At 53.4% G+C, this 22,500-nt stretch overlaps 1 long non-coding RNA gene across 4 annotated transcripts in view; it reads left to right on the forward strand.

The window, feature by feature from the left end:
• Nucleotides 1-11,562, forward strand: part of LOC308356833 — a 12,978-nt gene extending 1,416 nt beyond the window's left edge. The window contains exons 2-7 of one of the 4 annotated variants that reach the window (XR_013968133.1): nt 212-454; nt 1,306-1,815; nt 3,810-3,929; nt 8,574-8,828; nt 10,550-10,728; nt 11,201-11,562. This is a non-coding gene — a long non-coding RNA (uncharacterized lncRNA). Of the gene's footprint in view, nt 1-211; nt 455-1,305; nt 1,816-3,809; nt 3,930-4,313; nt 4,861-8,573; nt 8,999-10,549; nt 10,729-11,200 lie in introns of those variants that run through there. The other 3 variants (XR_013968134.1, XR_013968136.1, XR_013968135.1) reach the window with 3 other exon arrangements.
• Nucleotides 11,563-22,500: the final 10,938 nt, after the last annotated feature.

Genomic DNA, 22,500 nt, shown 5'->3' on the forward strand with positions numbered 1-22,500 from the left:
ATCATGACCTGAGCCGAAAGCGGAGGCTTTAACCCACCGAGGCACCAGGCGCCCCTAGTGCAATGATTCTGACGGATCGTTTGAGAAATGTGAACCGGTGTTCTTCTCTAAGCGCCTTCCGCACGATCATTTCAACAAACCTGAATCTTTAAGGTTGACGTGGGGATACCACTGTAAAAACGGACACAGGCACCGCTGTTCTTCTCCATAGAGTTTGATCGACCCAGGGACGGATATCCAGCTTCCCTTTCTCTGAAATGACCTAGGACAACCCTCTTCTGGCCACCTCCTGTCCTGCTCCCCCCACCCCAACAACCTATCGTGGGACCTTCCCCTTTCACCTGCAGAAGGCTTCTCCACTCCTCCCGCCTGGCCTGCGTTGGCTTGGAGTCTCTGCCGGACCCAGGACCCAGGCGGGTAGTGGCCGCCCACAGACTTCTGTCCACTCTCAGAGGTGATTAGTCGGGGCAACGCACACAAGCTCTCAGAACGCTACGCATGCCCAGTATCATACAGGTCCACTCCCTGCCCCCCTCCCCCCCCCCGTTTTGAATGTCTGCGTGGACCCACAGAGTGGAGGGATGGGCGCGTACGCGCACACGCAGGCACGCACACGCAGGCACGCACGGATGGCGGGCGAGGGAGCGAGGGAGGGAGCGAGGGAGGGAGCGAGGGAGCGAGGGAGCGAGGGAGCGAGGGAGCGAGGGGGCGAGGGAGCGAGGGGGCGAGGGAGCGAGGGAGCGAGCGAGGGAGGGAGGGAGGGAGCGAGCGAGGGAGGGAGGGAGCGAGCGAGCGAGCGAGGGAGGGAGGGATAGGCCGACCACCCGCCCCCGTTCTCCAACCACCCGCCCTGTTCACCTCCCTCCCTCCCAAGGGACCTCCCTACTTACCCCTCTCCCTCCCTCCCTCCCTCCGTCTGCCTACACTTTTCCCTCACGTTTTCAAAGTGGAGATAACATTCGCACTCCATAATTCACATGCTCCAAAGTACACAGTTCCGTAGCCTTTTTTTTCCTCAGGTTACTCACAAAGATGCGCAACCCTCGCCACCATTTCCAGAAGGTTTCCATCCCTTACGAAAAGAAACACCCCTACCACACCCTGCCCCCTTGCCATCCGCGCCTCCCCCTCCCCTCACCCTGACTCTCTTTGCCGGTCTCCCCCAACAGCCTCCGATACCCCCTCCGTCCCGCCTAGGATTGGGGTATTTCCCGTCTAGGATTGGGGTATTACGGCTGCCTTCTTCCTACCCCTGGAATCCCAAGGCATTATGCCACCCCTGGCTCTCTGGTTCCTTTTTCTCAGCGTCATGTTTTTGGGGCCCACCCAATTGTTTCCATGGATCGGCGCTCTGCTCCTTTGTACGGCGACATCGTTCTCCACGATGAGCTTATGAAGATGAGTGGAACGACGAAATGATGTTCGCGTGCCACCGAGTCCCCCGACCCTTTCTCTTAAAACTTTAAGTGGTACTAAAACAGTACCATCTCTGAGGACAGAAGTCCTAGCATCGTCAGCAGACACTGTGGAAAGGTGTTTTACACTGTCTCGCGGGGCTGCTTTCTTCCCTGGAAAAGGATTCACAGGCTATTCTGCACCCCTTAAGGCCATAACGATCTCATCATGCTCTGCTGGGGTCCTGTGTCTTGGGTCGCGTGGCACCCCCTTCCCCACGGACAGCTACCCTCTCTCCATCCTCCTACGCTGGCCCAGTAATGAGATGAAAAGCACCCCGCTTTTTCCACCAGGCGAGCCCAAGTCATGGAGGATGTTTCAAAGCCATTTCCAAGTGCTGGTCATTTGGCTGGAAAGGAGGTAGGCTATGGGGTTGGGGACAGGAGGCTACCTCCATCCTTCTGTCACCGTAGAAAGTAATTTTTTTTTTCTTTTTTCTTTCTCCTTTTCCTTTCCTTTCCCGTCCCTTCCCTTTTTCCTTCCTTCCTTCCCTTCTTTCTTTCTCTTTCTCTTTCTCTCTTTCTTTCATTGTAAAGATTTTACTTCCGCATTTGACAGCGAGATAGAGATCCCAAGTAGGCAGAGTGGCAGAGGCCACGCGCAGTGTTTATCGAGCTCTTCATTGTTATTTTTGTCGTTGTGGAAGTGAGCTCTACAACCAGGGTTGGATCTGGATCTCTACATCCAGGGCTCGAACTCAGGACTCAGATCTAAGAGTCAGCGCGCTCTATGGACAACCAGCCAGGGGACCCTGAGCTTTTTGTAGCCTAGGGAGAGAATGGGTTTCCTGTGTGCTGCCCCCGCCCCCCCCTCCCCCCCCCCCCCCCGTACGGCTTTGGCACACAGGTTCTTTGGAATGTGAAGCGCTTAAGAAACGGTAACCCAGGGGCGCCTGGGTGGCTCAGGCGTTAAGGGTCTGCCATAGGCTCAGGTCATGATCTCAAGCGCACGCGCGCGCGCACACACACACACACACACACACACACACACACCCCCCGCCCCCATCGCATCTGGCTCCCTCCTCAGCGGGAAGCCCGCTGCTCCCTCTCCCGCTCCCCCTGCCCCTGCTTGTTTCCCCTCCCTCGCTGTGTTTCTCTCTGTAACATACATAAACAGAACCTTAAGAGAGACAGGAAGAAAGAAAGAAAGAGAGAGAGAGAGACAGACAGACAGACAGACAGACAAAAAGGCAATAGCCCTGAGGAGGACACTCTGCCTCTTCCTCTGCTTCCTGACCTGAAAGGGGGAGATAAAACTCGCCTAGGAAAGGCATCCTCCCTCCACGGAGCAGGAGGAAAAGAAGACATTCTCATCAGTCTGCAGACGGCATCAGAGCAGCGTGCCCAGAAAAACTTCCTCTGTCAGTTCCCTTCTATCTATTGGCCTTCCCATGGTGGGCTGAGCTCAGAAGCCTAAAACTGCTTTCCTCTCTCCTGTCATTCCTCCGCAACCGGATCACACACACACACACACACACACACACACACACACACACACACACACACACACAAACAAGAGTTGGAATCCACCTGAATGTCGAACAACGGCACGATGCTTAAACACAGGATGCTATACTCACGTGATAGAATAGAACACAGATCCTACAAATTATGTTTGCGGAGACGGTTTGGTGGCATGGGAATGTGCTTGTTGGGTGGCAATACTTAGTGAAAAGAACTAGGAAACATTCTGCGGAGAATGGGTTCTCTCTTAGGAGGGGATACCAGATCATTTCAAAGGCTAGGGATGTGAAATCAGTCGTCATCGTCCTCGTCGTCCTCGTCCTCGTCCTCGTCCTCGTCCTCGTCCTCGTCCTCGTCCTCGTCCTCGTCGTCGTCCTTGTCCTCGTCCTCGCCCTCGTCCTCCTCCTCGTCCTCCTCGTCCTCCTCGTCCTCCTCGTCGTCGTCGTCCTCCTCCTCCTCCTCCTCCTCCTCCTCCTTCTTTTTTAAGATTTTATTTATTTATGTGACAGAGATCACAAGTAGGCAGAGAGGCAGGCAGAGAGAGAGGGGGAAGGAGGCTCCCCATCGAGCAGAGAGCCCGATCCGGGGTCTTCAGCCCAGGACTCCGGGACCATGAACCGAGCCGAAGGCAGAGGCTTTAACCCACTGAGCCACCCAGGTGCCCCAGTTCTTCTATCTTTTCACTTCTGTTTCTCCCCCTACTCTGTTCTTTAGGGTGGTCCTTGGGCCTCCTCCCTTTTCCCAAGCCAATGACTATACCTGCTTTTTTAAGACATTGGGTCCTAAAGAGGAAGCAGGACTTTAGCTAGTGGTCTCAGGAGTGATGCTTACTTCCTAGATTAATATTGATCCGCCCAACTTTCGCTTCTCATGGCTCGTCTCTCTCTGCAGGACATAGGGGAGAACACGGGTCTTACCATGAAAGAAGCCCACTTGGGTGGGACCGTCCCTTATGGAAAATGGAATCTGGAGGAAGGACTGAAAGCAGCGTTGATAAAGACTGTGTTGCAGGTCAGAGAAATTCTGCTTTGACACCCCCCTCCACTCCCCAACCCCCCGCCCCCCCCAAAGCGAGCACTTACCTTTGATGACATGTCTTTTGTTTGTGTGTTCGTCCATTCGTTCACTCAGTTGATTATTTTTTTAAGATTTTATTTACTGATATGAGAGAGAGAGAGAGAGAGAGAGAGAGAGCCCACGAGCGGAGTGAAGGGCAGGGGGAGAAGCGGGCCCTAAGCTGAGCAGGGAGCTCGATGCAGGACTCAATCCCAGGACTCCAGCATCATGACCTGAGCCCAAGGCAGACACGCTCAACCTCAACCGATTGAGCCACCGGGGCACCCCATTATTCATTCATTCATTCACTCATTTTAAAAGACTGTATATCTTTGACAGAGAGACAGTGAGAGAGGGAACACGAGCAGGAGGAATGGACAAGGGAGAAGCAGGCCTCCCGCCAAGCAGCGAGCCCGATGCGGGGCTCGATCCCAGGACCCTGAGATCACGACCTGAGCCGAAGACAGCCACTTAACCACTTAACCGGCTGAGCCACCCAGGCGTCTCAGAAGAGCACTTCCAATACATCATCTGTTAAGAGAATATTGACCAAGGGCATTGTCACGTTTTAACATTTGTGGGCCCTGTTCCTGCACTTTCACACTTACCCGGGTCCCAAATGACTCTGCCAAACCTCAGCATGTGGGCTCTCTTTCTGTCCTGAGCACACATTGCATATCTACCTCATTTAAAAAAAAAAAAAAAAAAAAGAAAAAAGAAAAAAAGAAAGAAAGAAAAAAAAAAGAGAGAGAAAAGAAAAGAAAAAAAAAAAAAGAAATTTGATCAAAGGGGTGCCTGGCTCCATCCTCCATCGGTGGGGTGTGGGACTCGGGATTGTGAGTGTGAGCCCTATGTTGTGTGGAGAGATTACATACACATAAAACCTGAAGAAAAAAAAATTTTTTTTTTTCCAACCCATCAATTACTCCCTCAGAAGGAGCCTTCCAAACATAAAGACGAAAAAAATGAAGGAAAACCTCCCCGGTTCCCATAAGATTGGAGTCATAGAGCCTTGCGTATGCTAAAAATGGAAAATAAAATCCATAACTTTCTGTACTGTCCTTCACCATGATGACTTGTAACTCTTTATGGAAAACACACATACATATGTGTGCATATGTGCACGCGCACTTGTGTGCAGAAAACCAAACCGAACCAAATGAAACCAACTAAACAAACCAAAACCCTATATAAACCTGCAATAAATGTTGGGAAAGCAACCACCCACCCCCAGAAGAAACGCCTGCAGGCCACATGTACAGTGTACAATGCATGGGGAGCCTGTACTTGCAGTTGCTTACTTCCATGGAAGACATTTCAGGATGCCATGAGTCTCAGATGGCCCAAGTGGGCTTCTGTCGACATGTCTGAATTGTGTGCACAAGTAGAGGAAGGCTGCTAGGAGACTAAGTCGTCAGAAACTGGGAAGCCTGTTTAGTTCCATCAGTGAAGTCCCAGCTTTTGGGGAGGAACCAACGCTCAGGGAGACGCTCTGGTCTTCATTTGGTTTGTTTCTTGCTGCAGCTGTTGGTATCTTTGCGCGAGACCTGCCGTGTTTTGATTGGAAATGGAAAACAACTGATGGATGGGATCCATAGGCGGTCATGCCATGTTGCACTTGGATTTGTTTTCAGCCAAGGGGGAGATTTGGAGCCTCTGGTCTTTCATGACCTCTCCACAAATAAGACTGAAACAAAGGCTACAAGTTGTTTGCACCTTGTTTGTATCTATGTGTCCCTATGTGTTACACATCTGAGATGTTTTCTCTCCCTCTGGACGCTATTGCTAACATCCATTTGTAAAGGAACTCTTTATTTAATTACTGAGTTTAAAGGAGGCACCTGTAAAAAGCGGGCATGGTAAGAACAAGCCCAAATGTTTTTCGGGTCACATGATCTGGGATGACATTCCCTACATTCAGACTCCTGTGTCGCTCCATCGTAAAGGTGCCTCAAGGGAAGGGACCCAGTGGATGGTCCGGAGAGAGAAGGATAGACAAAAATGGAACACACCTGACTTGCCCCCTCCCCCCCACTTCCCAATAGTCAAAAGAATGAGGAAGTGGAGGAAGACGGGCAGACAGGCACTAGAAATCCGAAATCCGCTCCCCCTCCCCCCTTCCTCCTCCCCAAGTACACGCACCTGAACTGACGCCCAACCCACTGACTTCCAGCGGGCTGAAAAGCAACTACAGACAAAGCCTATTTTGCAGAATGAGATGAAGGCAGAGGTGGAGGCGGGGGCAGGCAGAGGCCAAACGGGAAAGGAAAAGAAAAGAAAAGAAAAGAAAAGAAAAGAAAAGAAAAGAAAAGAAAAGAAAAGAAAAGAAAAGAAAAGAAAAGAAAAGAAAAGAAAAGAAAAGAAAAGAAGAGAAGAGAAGAGAGAAGGGAAGGGAAGGGAAGGGAAGGGAAGGGAAGGGAAGGGAAGGGAAGGGAAGGGAAGAGAAGAGAAGAAGAGAAGAGAAAAAAAAAAAAAAGATTACTCCAAAACTTTAAATCTGCCCCGGGCCTTGCTAGCGGCTCCCTTGCCCCGCCTCCACCTCCGCCACGAGACACACCCCACCCCACCCCACCCCCACCCCAGTTTCTGCACGCGGCGGGTGTGGCTGGAGTGGTCAACTCCTCTGCCATCCCAGGTGCCTCGGAGGCGGCGGCGGCGGCGGCGGCGGCGGCGGCGGCGGCGGCGGCGGCGGCGGCGGCGGCGGCGGCGGCGGCGGCGGCGCCGCCGCCATCAGCACCAGCTGCTCCTCCTCCTCCTCCTCCTCCTCCTCCTCCTCCTCCTCCCCCCCCCCACCCGCCTCCCCGCCTCCCCGCCTCCCCGCCTCCCCGCCTCCCCGCCTCCCCTGCCTCCCCCGCCTCCCGCGCCTCCTTATCAAGGAACAAAAATCACTCCAAGGCCTTGGGCCACCTCCTTATGAGGTCTAAATTGGAGCACCTTCCAAATCAGCAGGGAGGGGCCCGAGGGCTGCCCTGGACTTAAACAGCCCACTTCTGACTTCCCCACAGGATCCTGAGAGTGGGGAAACAATCGACTGACTTTTTTAGTGGACACAGGTGCGGCTTTTTTGGCTTTAAAGCCAGTTCAAGGTTGTTGGTTTTATTTTAAAGAGACATAGTTTTGGAACTTTCAATGAATGTCACATATAATACAGATAATCAGCTTTTATTCCCCCCCCCAGTTTATTTTATTTTATTTTTTTCATTTCATTTTGCAGATTTTAGTTTTTTACCGGGGGGGGGGGAGGGGGAGAGAGGGAGAAAGAGAAAGAGAAAGAGAAAGAGAGGGGGAAGCAGGCTCCCTGCTGAGCAGAGAGCCCAATGCAGGGCTCCATCCTAGGACCCCGGGATCATGACCTGTGTTGAAGGCAGAGGTTTAACCCACTGAGCCACCCAGGCGCCCAAGAGATTTTATTTTTTAAGAAATCTCTACACCCAACGTGGGGCTCGAACTGACAACGCCGAGATCAAGTAGTTGTGCTCTCTACTGACTGAGCCAGCCAGGTGTCCCTGGAATATCATCTTTCAGAGACACATGCGTAGACTCGGATATGATGAGACAGCTTAAAAAGGTCTGATTGGGGGCGCCTGGGTGGCTCAGCGGGTTAAAGCCTCTGCCTTCGGCTCAGGTCATGATCCCAGGGTCTTGGGATCGAGCCCCATGTCGGGCTCTCTGCTCAGCAGGGAGCCTGCTTCCTCCTCTCTCTCTCTCTGCCTGCTTCTCTGCCTACTTGTGATTTCTGACTGTCAAATAAATAAATAAAATCTTAAAAAAAAATCTGATTGACTTTATGGATCCAATAAAGCCCCTTGAAAATGTTGGCCTGTTAACCTTGCCCCTCAGCCTTAACAGTTGAGTAAAGAATGCCACCTCCTGGCGGATGCAGGAACTTCAGGAAATTTGGAGGGCCTCAGGAAGAGAGGAATTCACCCAAATCTACAGGTCTTGCAGGCGAATCTGATGGGAAATATTTGGCTTGGCTCCTGGATTTAAAAAGGCACTTAAAGGCTCAATCTAGGGGAGCCTGGGTGCCTCAGTCGTTAAGCATCTGCCTTCAGGGGAGTCTGCTTTTCCTTCTCCCTCTCCTTCCGCTTGTGTTCCCCCCCCAACACACACACCCCGGTCAAATAAATGAAATACAATCTTTTAAAAAGAAAAAAGTTCAATCTAAAATTCCTTATGAGAAGCTCCATCAAAGCAGGTAAGAAAGAAAGAAAGACCCCATATATGGTCACTTGCTATTCTTGCTTTGCTTATGTAGATGATTAGAACAACTGTGTTAAAACTGGACTTGTTTTACAAACAAATTAATCTTCCTTTGGCTATCTTTGATGGGAATAAAGGTGACTTTAGAGAGAAAGATTCTATTTCAATAACACACTTTTGGGGGTGGTAGTTGCTAGTTCTGATGAGTTATCTTTGAGCCTTAGTTCTTTGCCTCTAAAACTGGACTGGATCCTGAATCCTTCTGGTTTCCTTGATTCTCTATGACTCTGTGAACTAAGGTTTCCAACATTCTCCCATTCTCCTATCTTACAACCATTAAGAACTAAAACCATTTTTTTGTTTGTTTGTTTGTTTGTTTGTTTTTTCCCCCTGAAGCCTGGCAAAGAAGCTCAACCACGTGAAAGAAACTGGAGGGAAGTGGCCACACTAGCTCATCATACATAGACAGTCTTTGTGCCTGCTGCTCCATGAGCCACTCGAAATGAGACATTTGACCTACACACCAGAACAATCCGTCAGATTGTCCCTGCCCACTCCCACTCTACCCAAGGATGCTTCAAGCCTGACAGCTAGAGACCTCACTGGCAGCCCTCCGGACTTAGATACTGCATTGAGCCCTTGTTTCAACCAGTAACCAGTGTTTTCCTTTTGTTTCCATAGAAGTGCCTCTTATTAACTACTGGATTGCTAGATGAATGAGGCAGAGTCTATGATAGTTAACTCCACTTGCTGTACCTGTATTAACTCCTCTTTGGAAATAAGAACCCATATAAATAGGGGCACCTGGCTGGCTCAGTCAGTAGAACATGCGACTCTTGATCTCGGGGTTGTGAGTTCAAGCCCCGCACTGGGTGCAGAGATTACTTTTTTTTTTTTTAAGATTTTTATTTATTTATTTATTTATTTGACAGACAGATCACAAGTAGGCAGAGAGGCAGGCAGAAAGAGAGAGGAGGAAGCAGACTCCCTGCTGAGCAGAGAGCCTGATGATGCGGGGGCTCAATCCCAGGACCCTAGGATCATGACCTGAGCCGAAGGCAGAGGCTTTAACCCACTGAGCCACCCAGGCGCCCCCCCCCCTTTTTTAAAAGATTGTATTTATTTATTTGACAGACAGAGGTCACAAGTAGGCAGAGGCAGGCAGAGAGAGAGGAGGAAGCAGGCCCCCCGCGGAGCAGAGAGCCCAATGTAGGGCTTGATCCCAGGACCCTGAGATCATGACCTGAGCCAAAGGCAGAGACTTTAACCCACTGAGCCACCCAGGCGCCCCAAGGTGCAGACATTACTTAATAAAAATCTTTAAAGACAGAAGAGGAGGAAGAGGAAGGAGAAGGAGAAGGGCCCCTGATAATTCAAGTCAAACGCTAAGCAACTTGGCTAGAAGAAGCCCTTAACCCACCACAACCTTTGCCCCCTTTCCCAGCCAGGGGAGGGGCTCAGACTAATTTACTCATCTGTATTTTTTTTTGAAATATTTTATTTATTTATTTGACACACACACACACACACACACAGAGAGAGAGAGAGAGAGAGAAGAGAGAGATCACAAATAGGCAGAGAGGCAGGCGGGGGTGGGGGGTGGGGGGGAGCAAGCTCCCTGCTGAGCAGAGAGCCCGATGTGGGGCTCGATCCCAGGACCCTGGGATCATGACCTGAGCCGAAGGCAGAGGCTTAACCCACTGAGCCACCCAGGCGCCCCTCATCGGTATTCTTGGGTGCCCACCGATGCCAGGTTGATTTGAGAGAGAATGAGACTATTGGGTTAGACTGTACAGTTACTATTCCTTAAAGTGTACTTGGGGATAAAATCAATGATGCCATGTGGTACCAGACCATGTAGAGAAATATCCAAGTCCTCAGAGAGGGAACTATCTCTGAGACCCCCGCCATTAGCACAAGGGACCAAAAATTGCGATCTGCCCTGTCTCAGATTCTTCCATTCCAAAGCCTCCACTGCACCCTAATTCAGCTTGAAGCGGTTACAGAAGGCAGACCTCTGCCCATGTCCCAAAGAAATGGAATGAAGGATTGACCACGGGAAATTATAACAGGGGAAAACATAGCATGTCTGACTCCCTGTTGTTTCTATTCCCTCTTAACCTACAGGTTAAAAACCTCTGTTTAGCCCTGCATATAGGCATGTTACAGCTAAGATGTACAGAAACTTCTTTACCATAAACCTACCTCCCCTGAGGAAATAAAAGAATAGCCACAGCATAACTTGGCAGGGGTGGGGGGAGGGCTGGATTGAAACCATGCCCCATAAGGTAAATGGGCTGATGCTAGCTGAAAGCTTAAAGCCTGTTTTTCAGAGAATTGGTTCCCCCTACTGAGCTACCGTCTCTTTTCAGGCCTTGCTACCAAACACTAGGCATCTCTGCAGAAGTCTGGACTGATGGTCAACTGATGGGCTGCAGTCTATCAACAAGCACGGCCCTGATACTCCTTACCTGAGAGAAGGAGCCTAAGACCCCATTCCGGTTAGACCAGCTATCACAGCATGCCCACAGTCCCTTCTCCTTCTCCTAAGGTAACCTCCTGACATAAGGGACTCAATTTTGCCTCCTTCTCAGGTCAAGTCTCCACCCCAAAGTAAACATGGGGATAGATGGTACATAGTATGTTTCCCCACTGTGCAGGCTCCATCTTTCCCCGTGAATAATCGTAAATGTCCCTGCCCTTTTTCTTTTGAAGTTTGATTGTATTTAGTAAGTTAATTAGTTATTTCAGAGAGAGAGAGAGAGAGCGAGCACGGGAGCGAGCGCATACGCGTGAACACACGAGTGGGTGGAGGGACAGAAGGAGAGAAGACTCCCCACTGAGCAGGGAGCCCCAGAGGGGCAGGGCTCAGTCTCAGTACCCTGAGATCATGACCTGAGCTGAAGGCAGATGCTTAATAGACTGAGCCGCCCCTCCATTCTTTTTTTTTTTTTTTTTTTTTTTAAAGAGATCAACATTACATACTTTGTTTTAAAATTCCATTATCTGTGGACTCAATGCAGGGCTTGAACTCACGATCCTGACTGAGATCAACCGTCATGTGCTCTTCTGACTGAGCCAGCCAGGTGCTCCCTCCAGTGCATTTTTTTTTCCAGTGTATTTTTTTAAACAACCCAGGGATCAAGGCTCAGAGTCACCATTTGCCCAATGAGACCCACACTCACCCCTCTGTGCAGAGGTGCTATCTGTGGAGTTGGTTTATGGTTCCCCATCTTCCTTTCTTCTTTTAGTGGACAGTGGACAGAAGGTGGCATGTGAAACAGCCAGTGGCTATGTGGAAATGAGACAGAGGGTTTCCCTTGGGAAGCAGGTGGAAGAGGGAGGACCGGTGGATGGACAATCAATAAATTGTTCATGTTGCTTTAGAGGAGTGGGCTTGCTAGGCCCTGTAACTCAGTGGATGAGTGAGAACTGTCCCCTGTCAGGCCACTCTTAGCTCTTATCCCTTATCACTCCATGCCTGTGTTTGCCTTCTGACCCCTAAGACACCACCATCATGTGTTTCATGTCGCTCTCCGATTGACCCAGCCACACCATGCCACACCCTCCTACCTGCACCCCCCACCCTTGGAAGGCTTTAAGGTCAGACGTCATCCTCCACATCCATGATTCCCAAAGGGTTTACTGGAGTTTCCTGGGTTAGGAAAAGGAGGGGACTCTTTTTGCCCCCAGATGAGGGAAGCTGTTCAGACACGCTCTGTCTCCTTCCCCTTTGCCTCCTCCCTCCCAAAGTTTGCAAGCCACAGCCTAAGGGTTGGGGGATTTGAAGAACGCCATTCAATGGAGAGAAGCCCCAGGCTCTGACTTTAACAGAAAGCTTTCTGCATTTGAATGAAACGATTTGATTGAATGAGGCCCATTAGAATGGCTCACCCTGAACCTCCCTTCAGCGGCCCTCCGATCCCCGCCACCGGCCCCCCTCCCCCCCCCCCCCCCCCCCCCGTCTTCAGGTCGAATTGGGAGCAGTAGGCTGGGGGTGGGGATGGCGGGGGCGGGTGGGGGGGGTGCTGTTCATCCTATGTAGTGAACTAGGCCCCAGGTCCCTAGGAAAAAAATCACGCTCGGGTACAGATGAGTTGGTATCTCAGGCAAAGTGGTCAAACCTGTTGGCAAGATTTCTGTGGATGAGGGGAGATTTTTTCTGGGATCATGCTCACATATACGTCCCTGGCTGAGAAGAGGGCAGGGGGAGCCCTGGTAGGGGGAGGTGGACCCAGATCTGGAGCTCTGGACTATAGCTACTGCCTGCCTGGGTTGGGGGTGGGTGTGGGGCTGGGGGCTGAGGGTGGTGGGGTCTGCTCACGCTGACTCCTGCAGCTCAATTCATTATGGGAACCTTCTACTTTTTCTGCGGAGGGGCCAGGTGCTGCGACAGCCAAAGCTAAACTCTTCTCTTTGCCTAGTTCTTAAAAGGCCCGATTCTCCTGTTTTCTCAGTAAAGGGACTGAGCCACACCCTCCCATCCTGCCAGACACCCAGTGCAGATACTTCCACTTGAAGAGTTCTTTCACCTTGTTCAGAAAGTAAACAAACTACACCCACCTACACCCATCCCATTGTCACAAATACCTAAAACCAACCAACAGAAATCCAGCTGGTCTTCTTCAGCCCAATGTACTTTAGAGAGTTACTCTCTTCAACACACCTTAGGCTCAAGGACGTGCTGCTGTCTCCCTTTCTCTGGCACAGTTCCATCCAGGGATGAGCCCCATACTGTATGTGCAAGACACACTGCTCCTGTGAGCCGGGGACAGCATACAGCACTCACCGGGTGATAGCACCATACCTTTGGAATGACGTCCATACCTAAGCATGGTCTCTGGAAATCTTTGCCATTTGCGTGCCTCTGATGAGATCATTGCTTGGGAAACTCCAGCATCTAGAGCCAATCTTGTCTATGTTCCTCTTACCCTCACTTGCCCTTACTGTTCACCAGATATTTTGCCTGATTGTTTATGGAGAGATTAGATCCCTTCTGGCAAGAGCTGAATGTGAATCCTCTGCTCACCCCACAATGGAGAAGAATATGCACAGGCCCGCACCCATCTTCTCCTTCTCCACCATGTCGATGGAAAATATGGGCCGCCCGCCCTCCCTCCCTCCGTCCTGTCAAAACGCAAACCTGAGATAAGGTTTAGATGTAAAGGAAACCAGAAAACTGTTTTGAACTACAGACACTTCTAAAAAGTAGCTGCAGCAGCAGCAAACACCTCACCACCCCACCCCCCCCCACCCCCCGCTGCAGGTGCAAGGAGGGAGAGATAACTCTCCCCCTTCTCTCCCCTGAAGCATCCTCCATCCATTCCCCTGGAAGACGTCTCCCCTATCGCAGAAGGGGAGTGAGTGACATCCTTTTCCCTTTTTCTTTTTCTTTTTTTTTTTTTTTTTGAGAGAGAGAGAGAGAGAGAGAGAGAGAGAAGGGGGGGAAACACACACACACACGTATGTAAATATGTATATGTGTATATACACACAAATATGTATATGTGTACACACACAGGCGCACACACATATATTCTGCGCGTGCAGAAGCAGGGGGAGGGGCAGGCAGAGGGAGAGGGAGAAGCAGGCTCCCCGCTGAGCAAGGAGCCTGATGTGGGACTCGATCCCAGGAACGTGGGATCATGACCCGAGCCAAAGGCAGCCACTTAACCTTAAGGGACTAAGCCACCCAGGTACCCTGTGAGTGACGTTCTTATCTTCAAGGACAGGACGTTGAGAATGAAAATGAGAGTTCTGGACAAACTGATCTTGTTTCTTTCTTTCTTTCTTTCTTTCTTTCTCTCTCTCTTTCAAATCCGTATGTTCCTTTAGCCTCCCCACATAGTTTATTTACTCTTCCACAATCGCCTCTTCTTGTTCAACCCAATATACCAGCAACTAGGATTTGCTCCTTCTCAGGGTCTCGCTTTCCTCGGGAGGGCTTTGTCATGTGACACTTTTAGGAAACGAATTTGTAGGCTCCTTTTCCTGTTACTCTGTCTCATGTCAATGTCATCCTTAGGGTCTGCCACAAACCCTGAGGTAAAGGGTGTGCCCCGGTGACATCTTCCTTTCCAGCATCTTTGAATTCTCCCTCTTTCATGACCTTGCTCCTTCCGTGCACAGCCCTCCGCTCAGCTCCCCCCCCCCCCATGCCAGAAATATGGGTGACGGCCTCTCAAAGCTAAACCTACTCTTGCCGTACGACACAGCAGTCCTGCTCCTTGGTATGTATCGATGACCCAAATGAGTTGAAAACTGATGTCTGCACAGAAACCTACACGCAGACGTTCACGGCCCCTTCACTCGTAATGGCTTGAACGTGGAGGCAATCAAGAAGTCCCTCAGGAGGAGAATGGGTACAGAGACTGGGGTACATCCGGGCCCTGAAATAAATGGTTTTGGGGGCTTTGGAAAGAGATGAGCGAGCTATGCAGCTATGGGGAGCTATGGGGAGCCAGGCAGGGAAACTTCCGTGTGTCTTCCTGACTGAGAGAAGCCAATCAGAAGAGGTGAACCTACCTCACGGTTCCAACTCAATGTGACATGCTGAAGGAGGCCAAACTATGGAGAGGGTCACGAGATCAGTAGGCTGGAGAGCAGGGTAGGAACTGTAGCAGACAGCGCCATGGAGGGACAGGTGTGTAGAGAGGGTTTCTCCCCCTCTTTGACCAGGTTTTGCTTCAAAGGAGTGCCCCCAAAATTGTAACCAAAGGAGGCAGTATGCTTCCTGAAAACTCTCAAAAATCTCAAGGAAAAGTACTGCAAGCAGCAGGAATAGCTATTGGTCAGTCTCTAAAGGAAAGGGTGGAGAGATTCAACCAGTTGGCCTGAAAGTTGGCGATAAATGTCTTCTCCCAGAATATGGAGGCATCGGAGTAGTTCTAGATGACGTGGAGTATTTTCTTACTTAGAGACGGTGACATTCTGAGAAAATACATAGACTGAAATAAATCATTATTGAAATGGCATCCCGTGAAACTACTCAGTCCACTGAAGTTGTGAAATCTTGCCTCGTGTTAGTAATTTCCATGTCTGTCTTTCATAATAAACTAATGAGATCCAAACTGATGATAAGGAAGGTAAGAAGGCAGGCAGGCAGGCAGGCAGGCAGGCAGGCAGGAAGGAAAAAGGGGAAACAAAGATCTGTCAGCTGCCAGGGGTTTTGGTGGGGGTGGAGGGTGTGTGTGTTGGGGGGGGCGGTGTGGAGGGCGCGGGTGGGTGGGTAGGGTGACTAGGCAGAGCACAGAGGATTTTTAAGGCGGTGGAACTATTCAGAGTGCTGCTATGGTGGTAAGATACCTTTGTCGAAACCCAGAGAACGGGGGGGGGGGGGGGGGGGCCGCCTGGATGGCTCAGTGAGTCAAGTCTCTGCCTTCGGCTCCGGTCATGATCTCCGGGTCCTGGAATCGAGCCCCGCATCGGGCTCTCTGCTTGGCGGGGAGCCTGCCCCCCGCCCCCGGCCTACCTATGATCCGTCTGTCTCTCTCTCTGTGAAATAAATAAATAAAATCGTTATAAAAAGGAAAACTAAACCCCAGAGAATGGACAACGCCAAGAGTGAATGCTCGTGTAAACTCTGGGCTCTTGAGTGGCTGATGATGACGCCTCAGTGTGGATTCATCCACTGTAAGCGATACACCAGCTTTGCCACGGATGGTCGGATGGTCGATAGGCTTGTGGGGGAGTGGGAAGCTCTCAGGGAGCGGGCCTGTGCCTCTGAGTGTTGGGGGGGCGGAGCAGGGGCCAGTGAGCAGTGAGCGATGGCAGAGCAGGCGTCCTGTGGGTACTGCCCGTACTCTCCAGTGAATTTGGCTGTGAACCCCAAATCGCTCAAAATAAGTAAATAAGTAAGTAAGTTAATAAATACAAACAAAGCCCCATTAAGCGCGCGCGCGCACACACACACACACACACGCACACACACGCACACGCACGAAGGAACAAGCGCAAAAACAGACAGACAGACAGGCAGAGCGGATGTGGAGCTGCCCGGGAAATGGTCAAGAAAGAATTGCAGAGATGTGTTTGGTGCAAAAAGGTGCTTTTATTACAGCACGGGGCCAGGACCTCTGGGCAGAAAGAGCCGTGCTGGGATTGTGAGGGGTAACTGGTGATACGGTTTCCAGTCAGTGGGGGTTAGGGATAAGGTAAGTCTCGAAGGAATGTGTGTATGCTGCGAGCAGGGTCTCCGAGACCTTGCAGGGCTACCCACTGTCAAGGTGAGGGGAGTCCCTCTTGTTTTAGCAAAGCATTAGTCATGAGACCCTTTAGATGTGTGTCTGTGGACCAGGTGTTGGAAGGGGGATGTTAGCATATCGTGGGCATTTGTGGCTATCGGAGTGAAGTGACACTGACTAGAGCAAATCCTCATGGGTAAAACACTGAACAAAATCCTTGAGGGAGTTGTAGGGGTGTTACACCCTGTAGGTGTGTCAGGGATTCATCAGCGGGTTACAAGTGGTCAGGAGACCTTGCTGTCGCCTCATTTCTCTTGCCTTGGCTCTCTTCATCTGGTCTGAGCGACATTCCAGGTGGACATTCTCACCACTGGGGTTGGGGTGGGGGTGGGTGGTGGGTGGTGGTGGGTGGTGGTGTTGGGTAGTGGTGGTGGACACACATTCTCCTCTACCTGCTTAGGGTCTGTGGCTGGGCCTAGGATGGCGACCGACAGAAGAGCTTCCCTGGAGAAGGGCATCCAACTGTGGGTAGGTGTTTGCCTGCACAGGGGCGCCTTCACAAGGACCTAAAGACAGGGACTCGAGGGGCGCCTGGGTGGCTCGGTGGGTTGGGCCTCCGCCTTCCACTCAGGTCATGATCTCCGGGTCCTGGGATCGAGCCCTACATCGGGCTCTCTGCTCGATGGGGAGCTTGCTCCCCCACCCCCCTGCCTACTTGTGATCTCTGTCTCTCAAATAAGTAAATAAAATAAAATCTTAAAAAAAAAAAAAAAAAAGAAAGAAAAGAAAGACAAGACAAGACAAGACAAGACAAGACAAGACAAGACAAGACAAGACGGGGACTGGATCCACTCGTGAAGAACGGACAAGACAAAGGGGTTTGGGCAAGGGGCAGGCAGGCCGTGGCAAAGACAGCCCCGGGAAGGCGGGGGTGGGGGTGGGGTGGGGTGGGGGTGGGGGCTGGGTGAAGAAGTTTCATGGACGCGGACGGCTCAGACCCTAATTCTCCGGCTCCCCTCTCCTGTCTCTGGTGATGGAGGAGGCCTTTCTGCTTCCTGGTTCCAGGGAAGGTACCTTTCACATGGGAGTTGGCTCTCTTGGTCTCGCGAAGACCAGAAGGGTCGGCATATCCTTCTTGTAGCTGCTGTGTCTTCAAGGAGTTGAATTTGAGAAAACCGACGTGCCACAGTGGGCACCTTTTCGGGGTGACAGTTTCTGGTTTCCTTCAGGGCAGTGTGGGTAAGTGGCTCACGGGTTCCTCGGGAACCCCTCTCCCCATCCCTGGTCCCGCCATTGCTGGCTCCTTTCTTTCCGGCCCTTCCCGAGGCTCCTCCACAGCGGCAGTGTGCCTGGGCATAGGCTCCTTGGCCTGGGTGTTAAAAAGAAAATCGGAAGTTTCCTTGCCGTTCGACCCTGGGCCCTGCAGAGTTTGTCGTTGCTACGGTTCTTCTGTATTTTTAATCGCCTCAGGGATGATCAGGGATGGACTCCCTGCCTCTCAACCCCAGACTTCATGTCCATTTGGAATTAGACATAAAACTGCCTCACTGGTTTTCTGAGTCGGTGGCCTTGTTGTAGACACGACCTGCTCAAAGGGACCTGACCCTAAAAGTCTTGGTTTTCTTCCTTGCCTTTGGCCCTGCGGCAGACTTCCCAATCTGAATGGATTGTACCCTGGTTCCCCTAGTGACCCTGATCCAACCTCTGGGAGCGTTTCCTCGTTTTGTTTCTCTCTGAGCAACACCCTCCACCCCCCACCTCCCACTCCCGGCTGATCGGCTGATCCCCCAGGCCTCTCTGTGTCCTTTGCCCTTGGGTCCTCTTCAGAGGGTGTTTCGCAGAGCCTAGGTTTTTAACTTTGGTGACTTCCATCCAACCCCTCCGTTTCTTTTTTATGGGTTGCGTCTCTGGTGTCCAGTCTTAACCCCTCTTTGCCTGGCCCTAGATCCCCACCTTTCCCCCTAGAATCACCCCCCACACACACACACACACACACACACACACACACACACACACACACACACACACACATACACACACGTGTGTTCCAGTGTTCTGTTTCCCATGGGAGTGTGAGATCCGTTTGGAGTTCACATTTGTAGGAGGGGTGAGGTCTGGCTGTTTGGATGGAAGCTTTCTTCTTCCTTTTTTTTTTTTTTCCCCCCTACTTAAAAAAGAATTTTGGTGATGGTGGTAGGGAGGGAGGGAGGGAGGGAGGGAGGGCGGGCGGGCGGGCGGGCGGGCGAAGGAGCGAGGGAGTGAAGGATCCGGAAGGAGGGTCAGAGAGAGGGAGGTGAGAAGGAGAGTCTCTGCTGAGTAGGGAGCCCCGATGGATGCGGGGCTCGATCCCAGGACCCCGAGATCATGACCCGAGGTGAAGGCAGAGAGTTTCACCGACCGAGCCACTCAGGCGCCCCAGTTTTCTTGTTTCTTTGTCTGCCTGCCTGCTTGCCTGCGTGTTGGGTCTGTGGATGTATGATGACTGACTGTCCTCTGATTTCGTGGGGAGGTGGGCCATGTTTCTTCCTTTGAATGGCCTTTGCGCATCGGTGGAACTTCTGTTGGGCTTGGGCATATCTGTTTGGGTTTCTGTTCCGTTCCACCGATTCATCGATCGACCGACCATGTCTGTTTGTCTGCCAACATCACAGGGTCTCCATGGCCTCTACAAAAAAAAGCATTCTACCAGGGGCGACTTTATTTCCGATTTTTGTTTTGTTTTCCTTTGTTGTGTTTGACATCGCCATAGCGATTCAAATTTCTTTTGCCTGTCAGCTCTGTACACCCACCCAGTGTGGCCCTGGAACTCAGGACCCCCACAGATCAAGATTCGCCTTCCTTGGGGGTCTGCCGGAATGAGCCAGCAAGGTGCCCTGAAAGACGTGTACTTGAAACACAGGTGTGAAGTCCGCACCCATGAACTTTGCACTGGGAAACCTTATTTGGATCGTCGCACTCTTGGGGAAATACTGGTGAAAGAACGTCGTGTAGCCAACTACGGAGGAACTGACTTGGAAGGAAAACCTTCTTTTCCAGTTTCTGCGGTTTGGTCAATTCTCTCGACTCAATAGGTGTCCAGCCTTCAGAGTCACATTATTTGCTTGATTTCTCTCTTGTCTGCGTTTCCTCATTTACTTTTATAGTGAGTGCTCAGGATTGACGGTTGACAGAGAACAGTTTTCATCCTGGGGTGTGTGTGTGTGTGTGTGTGTGTGTGTGTGTGTGTGTGCGCGCGCGCGCGCGCGCGCGCGCTATAGAGAGAGAGAGAGAGAGAGAGGGAGGGAGGGAGAGAGAGAGAGGTGGGGGGGCACGGCGGGGGTGAGATGGGTAGGGATGTTGCAAAGTGGGATCAGGGATTCACAGAGGTGAGAAGGCGGCAAAGAGAAAGGCTTGGAAAGGAAGCCATGAAAAGCCCATGTTCAAATGGTGAAGTTTCATGGGAGAAGAGTTATCTTTATTCAAAGGAATTCTTGCTGGACAGTTGCTTCTGCCCTCTCCGCTGGGGGGATAGGAGGGCGAAGTTTTTGAAAGGTTCCTCCTGGGCTTTTGTAAAGCACAAAGGAGCCAGAGCACCTAGACGGGATGCTGCTGCTCTGTTGCCCTCTAGTGTCCTCTTCCCCCTGCCACTGCTGTTTCTGTTTTCCTCTGACCCCACTTCCTGCCCAGGGGTGTTTATCTTGGATAGATAATGCTGCTGCTGCTGCTGCTGCTGCTGCTGCTGCTGCTGCTGCTGCTGCTGCTGCTGCTGCTGCTGCTGCTGCGTGTGTGTGTGTCCCGTGGCGAGTTGGGGCGCCCCCCCCTTCCGGCGTCAAGGGCCAGGACACGTTTCCCAAGTCTCCTCTGGGCTGCTGGAGTCGCGCCGTGCCCGCCGGGAGCTCCCCAGGCTGATGCCCCGGGGCCGCCCGCCCCTCCGAAGTGGGCCCGGACGAGATCGGGCGGCCTGGCGGCGGGCCTCGCGACTTCACGGCCCTGGGATCCGGATCTGCCTCGGTGTCTTTCGCGGCGGTTGTCTGGCGCCACCTGGCGGCCGCTTTTATATAGCGTCTCCCCGCCGGAGCGTGGGCGATGTCGGCAAGGGGTGGCATTTGGCCGCTGTCCCCGAGCTGCAGTTCCGGGAGGCCGGCGACAGTAGAGCGATCGTCCCCGCTGTCTCTGGGGCGTCGGCGCGCGAGCGGCTCGCGGGAGATTGAACCCCCAGGTATATGGGGAGCAGCGGCGCCGCCGCCGCCTCCTCCTCCTCCTCTTCCTGGCTCTCGCGGAGGGGTGTTGGGTGTCGCCTGGAGGGGTCGACCAGCACCCGCCGGTCCCCCCTCCTCCGCCCGCGCGGGAATGGGAGAGGGTGTGCGTGTGCGTGCGGCGCGAGGACGCCTTTCGGCCTGTGGCTCTGGTCGGTCGTCGGGCCTTCCGTGTCCCGTGGGTCCCGTGTCACACTCGGGCGGTTGGGGACCGGCCTGAGCCTCGCGGGGAAGCCCGTGGATGGCGCGAGGGGTCCGTCCGCGGGCACGCGTGGGGTCCTGGTTGTCGCCCCCGATTTTCTCACCAAGTTTTCCGAGGCCCACTGCGTAGGTGGGGACCAGACCAGGCCGGATCGGGCGGGATCGGACCGGATCGGACCGGATTGGATGGGCTCTGACCGGGCGGTGCCGGGCCGCGATGTCCGTGGAGGTCCGGCCGTCGGGGGGGCGCCTCCGCGGGTCCGCCCCCTCTCCCAGTCCCAGCCGGGAGTCGGCGACCGTTCTGGGGCGGTCCTGAGGCCCGGGGCCCGGGGCCCGGGGCGAGGGAGGAGGAGGAGGCCGCGAGCGCCGGCAGGTCCCTCTGCAGAACTTGATTTTTCTAAGTCCCGACCTGGGGACGACAGGCGGACCAGGGGAGGAGCTACCCGGCCCGGCCTGCTCCACCTCCCTCGAGTCCGCTGTCCGACCCAGCTGCCCGCTCCCCCCACGCTCCTGAGGGTCGACCAGATGGCCCTGGGGGTTCCGTGGGGCGCCCCCCCCCCCTTTGCAGGGTCATGGAGCGGTGTTTGGGGCCAGTGGCCGGGCCACGGTCCCACGAGGTCCCGGGGACCTGTGGCTAGGCCCCGCCAGATGGCGTGGCTATTTTGTCCCCTGAAAGGAGCACTTTTTGTTGCCAGGTAGGTGCTGACACGCTGTTTGAGTGACTCGCCTTAGAGATGTGGGCCTCTGGGGTGCGTGCGGGGCTCCGGGCTTGGCCGTGGTGCCAAATCCGGCTTGGCCCTCGCTCGTTTGAGCTGTCTGCGTGGGCCTGTGCGCCGGCTCTTGTGCCCCCAGGTGGCCCGGGCTGTGGTGCCACCTCTGGTCTCCAGCACCCGAGGGAGGTGTGGGCAGGTGGCGTGGGTCCTTTACCCCGTGCACTCCACGCTGTGGGCACCCGGCTGTGGCTGTGGTTAACCCCCCCGTTCCATTCCACAAGGCTCTGTGCCACGTGTCAGGCGTTCTCCCTGGGTTGCCCGGCTGCTCTTGCCCTGGGTTCGAGGGGTGCTGGTGAGGCCGAAAGCAGGTCCCTCTGGTCGGTGTCCTCGCCGGGCGTTTCCCCCCCTCAGGGCCTCCTTGGGCACGTTTCTTGCTGATCGATGTGGTGATGTCGTGTTCTCCTGGGCCGGGCCTAAGCCGCGTCGGACGAGGGACGGACATTCATGACGAATGGGACCGCTCCTCTCGCTCTGCCCGCGGGTCCCTCGCTCCTCCTCCGTCTGCCACCCGCTGTCGTGGGGGGTGTGGGGGAGGGTGCGGGGGGTGTGGGCTCCGGCCCGACTCCACTTTCCCATGGTTCTTGCCTCAGGGCGCCCGTGGGCGTGGGGTCCTCTGACGCAGCGGACACTCTCGCTTGCCGCTCTTGGCTTCGTGCGGGGTGAGCGGCCCTCCCTGTGGTGGGGAGGGCCGTCCCGATGCCGCGCTGCTCACCCGCCTGGGCGTGCTGAGCGCGTGGCGCCTGGCTCTCTGTGGTGCCCCTGGAGCGCTCCAGGTTGTCTCAGGTGCCTGAGGCCGAGCGGTGGTGTCGTTTACCCGTTCCCAGCGACCCCCCCCCCCCTTGGGCCACCGCTGTCGGTGGTGTGTCCGAAGAGCGGGTGGTGGAGTCGGTAAGGGAGGCCCACCTGCCCCCCCTCTGTGGGGGTGCGGGCG

The sequence above is a fragment of the Martes martes genome (genome assembly GCF_963455335.1).
Source record: "Martes martes genome assembly, chromosome: 16".
In the NCBI taxonomy this organism is placed as follows: Eukaryota; Metazoa; Chordata; class Mammalia; order Carnivora; family Mustelidae; genus Martes; species Martes martes.